Source organism: Meleagris gallopavo, chromosome 16, assembly GCF_000146605.3.
Source record: "Meleagris gallopavo isolate NT-WF06-2002-E0010 breed Aviagen turkey brand Nicholas breeding stock chromosome 16, Turkey_5.1, whole genome shotgun sequence".
Classification (NCBI taxonomy): domain Eukaryota; kingdom Metazoa; phylum Chordata; class Aves; order Galliformes; family Phasianidae; genus Meleagris; species Meleagris gallopavo.
In genome coordinates this window covers 3,361,595-3,371,314 of record NC_015026.2, presented here as the reverse complement: position 1 = coordinate 3,371,314, position 9,720 = coordinate 3,361,595, and positions in this window count along the sequence as shown.

The window sequence follows — 9,720 nt, the reverse complement described above, 5'->3', positions numbered from 1 at the left end:
CAGGGGTTGCATTGCTGGGGCAAATGATAGTTGAGGGGCTGGAATACAATGAGATTTCTGTTTTCCTCTGCGATAAACCATAAAGCTCAACAATGTGCAACCCGCCTGAAATGAATTACCGAGTGATTACAGGGAAGGGATCTGTGATTTGCAGGCGCCACCACCTGGGCTCAGTGTCTGTTTGCAGCTGGAATGCAGGCAATTGCATAAGAGAACAACTTTTTCAAGCCCGAGCAAACCTGCGGATTTTTCCTACTAATAAAGTAGTGTTTTTCTCTAAATAAGTATGTATGTATGCTTCAGCTACCCTCCAACACGCATGCAGAGTCTATGAGTGTTTGGGAGTTGTAGCTGGTAGGTAGTAAGGACGGATTAATTTCCTTTTTAAGATATAATTACGTCTTAGTCTGTTGGGACCAAGCTCACTAAATCAAGATGCAATTTCTAATCTATCAGCATGTTTGTTGCAAGTGTGCTGGTCTGCACCAGAGCCAGCTGACCTGGGAGATGTGACTCCTGGCTCAGGCAGTGTGGAAGCAAACAGCCATGCGTGGCCAGAAGACCTCCCTGGACTGTCAGTTCATCTTCTGGTCTTTGGGGATCATGCTCATAATGTCAGTTAGAGGATGAAATAGGATTGAGTGGAAATCCAGACCATCACTGCGTGCTCAGGAGGGTTTCAGTCATTTCTCTGATGGTGAGGGAATGACAGCCATCCTTTTGTGGTCAGAAAATGACCCATTGGGCACTTGGGTGCAAAAAAAAAAGCCTTTGCTTATGGAACCACTGTGCCATGCTGGCTCAGAGACAGAGGTAGAGTTGTGTGGCTGCAGGCACAACACAACGGCTAGGGGAGGTTTCAGTGATTTCTTCCTTCTAGGATGAAAGTCTCTTCAAGGATGACCTGAAAGGACTCTTTTGTGTTTGTTTTCCTGAAATGTTCGGTGCTTTTGTGGGGATTCCCTTTGGCAGAGGAGCCCTGGGGTACTGGTGCTTCACAGGGATTTGGATGGGCTGGTGAGAACAGTGGACACTTAGGTCTGAAAGGTAAAATACAATATTGAAGTCACTAGAACCTCCTAATCCCTCAGTTCTAATGTGGCGTCCCTGCAAAGTAATCCAAATGAATAAAGTATCTAATGAAATATAAGAAAGGCATTGGATCTTTAAATGAGGCTTGCTATGGAAAGAGCAGAATTGGGATGCTGGGACAAAGCAGATCATAGGTACATGTTGTTGCTGTTACTTCCCTCCTGCTTTCTTTTTGAAAATTCCTATCGGTCCCATGAGGAGCAGGAGAATAAACCTGTTGTCAGTTTTATTGCAGTGCTGGCTGCCTAAACTGATGTCTCACTGCAATGTGGTTATAAAAAGGAAAAAAAGAAAAACTGCCAAAAAGCCTTGCTGATGTAAATGATATTCCTGTTGGAAGACTCTCCAGGAAAGGGCCTCTAAAACAGGAGAAGCCTAATACATACAGCAGTATTTTCAAAACACTGACTTAAAAATTTAAAGCCCTCTGGCTTCTTTTTTTTTTTTTTTTTTTACTGCTATGAGCTCTAAGGAGAGCTGCCAGCTCCAAAAGGGATGGAAAGAACAAAACAACATACAACAAAACAGAGTGGTCTGGTGGTGATATTTATTTAAAACCAGCCTGTGAGACAAATAATATTGCTTATTTTGGAATACAGCCTGATGCTTACACTTCTACACTTTCACTCTTCTACTGTAGCATCAAGAAATCACCGTCACTGCCAGCCCCAATTTTTAGCATCCAACATACAATGCTCCTTTTCTTTTTGTTTCTCTGAGGCAGGTGCTTTGGTTATGCAATTTCTTGTATCGTTCTGATGAGATACGTTGCTGATGAAAGTTGTCCCAAGGTCTGGGATGACTGCTCGGTTGTAGGCTGTGTGCTGCCTTCCCAGTATGCACTGCATTCCCTGCCCAGGCCAGGTTTAGCTATGTTGTATTTGAAAAATGTCAATACACTCAGAAATTTCATTAAAATCTTAACCTTGTCGTGGGTTTGCATAATTAAGGCTGAAATCTCATGAGAATAATTTTCCTTGTGATGTTGCTTGTATCCCTCAGTTATAACTAGGCAGTACTTTTGTACCTAGTTCTGGTAAAAAAACTCACTGAAGTAACGTACGTTGAGATGAAAAATAACCAGATAAAGATACTGATTTCTAAGATGACATAGTTCAATCTGGCTAACTTTGGGACCAGCACACCAAGTGGTTCACATTTTGCATTCACTCTTCCTGGCTTTTCGTTGCTGGAATAGCAAGCTTCTCTGAGCCCACGCCATTCATGACCCAGAACCACTGCTCCTGTGTGCTACCACCTCCTGCCCGTCCTTCATCACCAGCAATTCCTCAAAGGGGGTTAGCTGCTGTATTTCACAGATCTCTGCTTGATATTCAGAAAAAAATGTTTAAGGCTCCATCTGACTTCTCTTCTGAGAAGGAGTTATGTGAAATGAATATTTGTTGGACTATTGATCTGTGCTTGTTCTTAAATACACTGCAGCCTTAATAAATGCCTTTGGTCCATCCCTCAGCTGGTGTAAATTACTGCAGCTCAGTGAAGCTGAGCAGATTTACATCACCTGAAGACACAGTCCTTGGTGTGCTCTGGCAGCCTGTTCTTTAAGAACTTGGCTGTTAGTGTACCAGCCTGTGTAAATCCACAGCTGAACTTCTTGGATCATGGGGTGTTGCTTGAGGAAGAAGGGTGAGCACCTTATTTTTTGTGCTGTTTTGTGTCCTGTCTTGCTGCAGTTTGGTTCAGCTAATATGGGGCAATAATAAATGGTTGTTTTTTATGGAAGGCTGGATGCTGGGGAGCCTGTGTACCCTGTGCCACTGGGAGATGGCTGCCTGTACTGCCCTTGTGCCTGCTGCAACTCACCCGCCAGCCAACCCAATTTCCAAAGTTATTCAGTGTGCAAGTGCTCTCACTTTTATAGGCCTTTTATGACTTTTATGTTTGGAACATATAATTTTAATGGGTGGAAACCAAATTAACTCTAAACCCCAGCTGACCAGTGCTTCTTGTGAAGACGGTTGAAATTCTGTTTGTTGCACTCCTGGCTCTCCAAACCACGCTAACCTCTTGGCCTGCTGTACTTGCTGTGTGCAATGGGAGATCCAGAAATTAGTGCACTTTAATTTGTCTTTGCTCCAGCACTACAGTTCACCAGTTCACAGCAGTTTGAATTGCCATAACATGAGGAACCTGAAATTTCCCCCCCAGCAGCAGCACGCTTGCACGCTGATAGGCTGAGTTCTTGTCTCCATTTGCAAGCTACTAATTGTGAAGGCTTGCAATAAAAGGGGGTTACACCAGTTTGTAGGAATGCTAAATAAGACGCTAATGCAGATAGACTTTGAATGTTAAAAAACCTCCAGCTCTTGTTTGAATGTATTCCTCTGCTGTTTGTGATAGGCAAGGCAAGTTGGGAATAATAGATCCAATATAAATATCATACATCAGATACTTGCTGTATTCCTCCTGCATGTCTGATCTATTCCAGTTGTGCTGAGTTTTTCTGTACTGTCCTTCCTTATGGATACACTTTTACCTCTTCCAAAAGTTAACCAGTTGTAATGCAAGCAAAAAAATGCATTTGAATGTTATATTGATTTGCTCATGAGGTACTGCAATTGTGAGATAATTGTATGCTGGTAAGCACTCTATTTTACATCTCTAAGGTGAAAATAGATTAAGATGAGAAAAAATGGTAAAAACATCCAGAAGACTCTTCCTACATCTGTTAGAAAGACTTGTGATACACAGTTATTTTAATGAAAACATGTGTAGGAAGGGGGAGAGAATGTGCTTCAGGTCTCCAGACACTGCAGCATTTTTCTTTCCATCATATTACGCAACTTTCCCTTCTCAGACAGCATTACTTCGCTGCCTGTGCTTGGATACAGATTTTGTAGGCTACTGGGGCTTGTGATTTCACAAGGCAGGCAGTGCATCACTGCTAACTGGTTGTTTGCTTCTTGCTATGCATGTGTGAACACCTATGAAGATTCACTGCTGTGTGGCCTGAAGGATACTCCTCACTTAATACCAGAACATGATGTTACTTATGTGCCTGTGTCACTCCTGGTATGGGAAATATGGTCCTGCCATCCTTTTAGAGAGTACTGGGGTGATGCAAGGCAGTGTGACTACTTGTGACAGGAGCTAAGCCATTCATTGTTAGCTGCGAGGCAATGGCTACAAGACATGTATTCCACACCCAGGGAAGCGAATGGAAACTGTATGTGTGATGAAGGACAGCGTTTGGTAAGATAAGTGCAGATGTAAATCCTCAATCAAAGGGCTTGGGGCAGCAATGACAAGGTACTGTTAAACGTTACTTGGCAGTAATGTGCAGATGAAGAGATGTTTGATTTTTAAACCAAATTTAATTTTTGGCACAGATGCTACTACCATCCTCTGAGCAAGGAAGTACCAAGATCTAAAAGTTCTGCTTTTCACCTCAGTTTAAATGAGGTGAGCCAACCACTGGGACCTTGGTGCAGATGTTGTATCCCACTGAGTCAGACAGCTATAAAGACAAGTCTGGGTTAAGATCTTCCCAGAATTCACTGCTGCTTCTCAGTAATCCTTCAGTCCTTGCCCCCACTTTCTTGGGGGTAATTCTCACTTGGAAGTATCAGTTCATTTCATGCAGATTCAATCTTTAGCTCCTCAGTGTTGAACAGAGACAGCTCCCAGGCAGCTGGGGAATCCCCGCTGGCACAAGGGAGGGACACTTATCAGGAGAAGGTTCCAGGGAGGGATTAATTGCTTGATCAGGAAATCATACAGAGAGAATGAAAGTAGAATTTCATGGCCTTGTTTTACAGAACTGCTTTTTCTGCTAACGCTGTGCTTTAGTTAGCAGAGAGAGGAATATATGCTGACACTGCATAGCTGAAGTTTGAATCTTTTCCAAACTTTACTGACCAGAAGCCTTAAAGGTTTTTTGAGAACTACAAAGGAACATCTGGGTAACAGAATTCATTGAACAGAAATCTGCGAGAGCATCTCCAGGGCTACCTGCACCCTGCTTGGTTTCCTGTTATAGATTATTTTTGGAGGAATTTTGGCATCCATTTGATACTGTCAGATCTTCCAGCAGTAGCATCTCTTCTGATCTCATTCATTGTTTGTTCTAACTATTTTTCTGTACATTTCCACTGTTTATAGGTTACGATAATTACTGTATCAGGCTGCAGTCTGTGCTATCCTTTACCCAATGCACTCTTCCATGTTAAGTTCTTTTGACTCTGGTACTAGTCACATCAAGAGTAAGCCCCACCTTCATCTCTCCCTCTCCACTATGCAGCAGCAGGAACCAGCAAACTTGAACTTTCTCATGTGTAAACTTGCATCCAGTGTGTACTTGTTTTCCTTTCCAGTTTTTAATATTTCCTCTGCCAGCTGTTTATTAGAAATGTCTTTTATCTTTTTAGAAATTACTTGCATTTGTGTCTTGAAAGGTACTGTATCTATGATTAAACTTCTGTCATGATCCTAAGGGAACAATCTACTGCTGATCTATTGTCAGTTGTCTTCGTATCATCTTCAAGTTAATGATCAACTAGGTTGGCAACATCTCAGTTGGTATCTTCTGGTGTCCTCGTTAACTTTTTTTGATTCACATTTCCAAAATCCTGTTATATTCAACCACGTAACCAAAGTTAGTGCCATAGCATCTCTCGTAAAGGAATTGGAATATTTTATTTCAAAGGTATTTTAGCTCAAATGCTTCACCTCTGTTCTTGCTATTTGCTTTGACCTTTACTAAATTCTCAAGTGTCCTGTCTAGCCACGTGTCTCCTATCTAGGGATGCTGTCTAGTGACTGTGAAGAAGGTATGAGCCTGCTTCCTACTGGATCACCAGCTGTGTTAGGGGTGGCAGCTTCAAAGAGCAACAGGATACTTTCCCTGGGATCTGAGAGCACCCAGAACTCATGAAGGCTTTAGAGGGGAGCAGTAATTCTGCTTGTGCATGTAATTTACTCTGTATGTTCTCAAGACAACCCTCTACAAGTCCCTCTTGCACGAAGCTTTTATCATGCTGGGTATAAGTTGTTGGCATAAGGAAAGCTTACCGTTTTGCTTCTTCAAGGAGATGTATTTACTGATTTATTTCACAGAGAAGGTGGAAAGCAATACCACACTAATAGGAGAAAAGACATGTATGTCACTAGGTCAATATATGAAGCCTGTAAAGACTTTTTCTGACTTTTTCATAAAAGTGAAATTAGCTGAAAGTGTTTCAGGGCAATACATAACACAAGATGGCACAGCTGTCAAGACCAAATTTTCTACTGATTTGTAGGATTATGCCTAACACTTACGGGAATTATCTTTGCAAGGGATGTGGGAAGGGTAGGAGGGGAGAGACCCTGCCATTGCTTTGAAGTATGTCTTCCCACATGATTTCTTGCTGAGTGCTTGCACTGTGGTCTGTATTTATGTGAAAGACTGATGAGTAGCCCTAAACATTAGGGCTGTGACAAATTCAGTCACAAATGGAAACGTAAGAGACATGATTCTGGCTTTCTGAAGAGTAATGCTGGAGTCGAAATAAGTTGAGGAATTGTATGTGATCCCAGATCTGAAATAACAGAAATGCTGACAGATGCTCGAGAAAGAAAAAAAAAAAAAAGGTAAAAAAAATGTTTCACATGGGTAAAATGTGAGGAAAAACCAATGGCAGGCTATTTTGTGGCAGGGACTATGAAGTGCTAGCAAACGCCTACCACACTGTGTCTAACATACTGGCTTAGTTTAGATTTTCATCTAGTGAACTGAAGGAGGGCGTGCTGTTCAGCGCTCCTGGTGAAGATATATGCAAAGCACGGGGAGAAAAGCTTGCTGTGTGGCAATTTAAGGCAGGCTACTTGACTAGATAGTGAAGTTTGCTGGTGGGCTGGAGGGGCTGCTTAGGAGAGAGCTTTCCAGTGAAGAGAGAAATATTGCATGAAGTATGAGGAACAAGAGCAGCTACTCACTGATGTTGCTGCTTTTGCCTTGATGTTTGGAATCCAAACTTCTGCTCAGTGCATGTGGTATAAGGCACTTCTTAGGCACAGGTGTGCAGGTTTCTCATTGACTGCTCTGAGCAAAAGGTTGAGTTGGATGGCCTCCCATGGTCCTTTCCAGCCCAAATTATTCTGTGACTTTACCTGTTGTTGGGTTTTTCTTTAAAGCTTGCCACAGTTGTCAGCATTGTTGACTGGTCACACTAATGTGTGATAAAAGCTGGTAATTTTCAAGGATTTATTGAATGCCCCAAAGGCACAACTATACAAATAAGAATAAAATTTTGCTGCCCAGAAAAGCATCCTAGTTATAAGGAAATGTGAGGGCAGAGATTTAAAACAAAAAAAAAGCTATGTATAGAATGAACGAGGAAAGAAAAGAAGTAACAATTTGGTGGCCACAAAGATCAGACGCAAACTGTGTCTGGATATTCACATTACAGTGAATAATGTTTGATGGCACTTTAAAGTGGAAGAGGTTTTGAATGGGTCCAAGGAACTCCCAGAGTCTTTTGAAGGCAGAAACAGAGATAATGAGTCTCTGCATGCATACATTGTAAAACTGCTTTAGTTGCAAGATAAATGAAACTTAGAGAAAAAGAAAACGAGCTTGAAGACCCTACAGGTAATGCTGCAGCTGAAATAATTTCTCCGTTCATTGATATATAGGGTCCAGGCTGAATCTGAGGTGTTGGAAGACCAAACCGAAGTGGTAGAGGACTGGTTGTGCAGTAACCTGCAAAATCAATCTGACGGACAGATTGTATTATAAATTTTTTAATAATGCCTTGTAGGAATTGAGAGATTGCACGCAGGATTGCCATTCTGCACAAGGCTCTTCTTTTCTGGTGGCTTTCCCCTGGACCTTGGAACCCAGGGTCTATCAGAGTTTTCCTTGTGTCTCTTGTGGGACTGTATGCTGGTGGAGTTACAGGATTGGAGATGAGAACTGAGGAGCTTCTCTCTGTCACAGACAGTGCCCTTCTTTGCCCCATCACTGGCCGGACCTAGCTGCAGCATGCTGCTCAGTGTGCCTTTCCCCTGTGCAGGTGCAGTTCTGCTGCCTGCAGTACCACAGCACCGTGCAAGGCGCACCTGCAGCGGCTGCACAAGCTTCTGCTTTGTGTGTAGTTGGGGTTCTGCTTTTTGCAGCTCTTTGAGGGATCCGTGTTCTGTCTGTCAGCTGATTTAGTATGCGTTTCCTTCCCCAACAACTCCTCAAACAGAAGCCAAGCCTTTGGCTGTCTATTCCTACAGCTGAAGGGGATCCATTTTCTGGAATCAGCAGCACTGTGTGAGACACAGCAGCCCTGCAGGCCGGCTCTGTGCAGGTGGTGGCCCTGCGTGCGGTGCTGGGCAGGAGCTGCGGGGGTGAGGCTGGTGCACTCTGCCCTGGCATGTGGCATTCTCTGCACGTGTGTGAGTGATGGAATATTTCTGTTCATCTAGAAAGCCAAATTTCTCATTAAAATTAGTCATTAGTGAAATTAGTGAAAGTATCTATTAATATATGCATTATCATTTGCAAATCTGCTGCAGGCCTACCAGTTCCAGAATCAATTTAGACAGCCATTTCTATGACTTTGGCTATGTAATATACATGGCTGAGTTAATTCACATTAAGCATTAAACCCCTTACAGTTTTTGCTCTTTTTAACAAACGTTAGCAATGCATAGAAGTTTTTTTTTTTTAATTTCAAGTTTATGGGCTAATTTTGGCTTATTCTAATTTTATATTTAAAACAATGTTCTTCTTTAACGTGTTTTCAAGGATAATCAGTTATTGAGAACACTAACGACCTTGGATATTAAGTTCTAACTTCTGTTTCCCTGCGGCTGCTTGCTGAATCAAAATGGAGGAGGTATGGAGCAATGCTGGCAGCTCGTTTGCCTTTTTCCTTCAAACAGACCAATACCTGATGCATTTTCCTTTAGATTGTTTTGTTTTCAGTGGTGTTCTTCTGAAAATTGCATTCCTGTCTCATCCCATGAATCATAAATTATGTCTTCTCTGTGGGTTTTAGTATTTGTTTCCATTTCTTGTGACTCCTACATATAAGCGGATTTTGATGCATATTGTACTAATATGATTGCTGCTGGCTGTGCTGTCTATTTATCAGGTAACCTTACTGATCTTTATTTCACCTCAACTACCAGCAGTTTTGCTGTGCCTGACCTAATTTCAGCCACTGAAGATGCTCTAAAATATTGATATGAGCAGAGAGGTTATTTTTCTTTAACTGTGACAATAAAAATAGTCTAACATTTTCCAAAGAAGATTCTGATAGTTTTATGTAACCATATGCGCAGAGGAATAAAGGAATTGCATTGAATTAAGGGTCTTAATCTTCAGGGACCTGGTACTTTCAGACGAGAAAAAGCCCCCTCTGGATGCACGAGCATTTATATTTACTAATACACACATGCATAGGGGTGTCCTGAGAAAAGTCCAAGGTAAAAGGAGGCTAATAAAGATTTCTGAAGGCCAACGTATCATCTAATTAAAAAATTAAAAAATAAAAATAAAAAACTGAAATTTCTCTGGAATATGTTTGTATTTTAATGAAATTGCCCAAGCTTTGTAACAAAGTACAACTCTCTCTTCAGCATTGCCTCCAATTGCTTATTTAAAATGCCAAAAAGCTTTACTGTTTTTTTTTT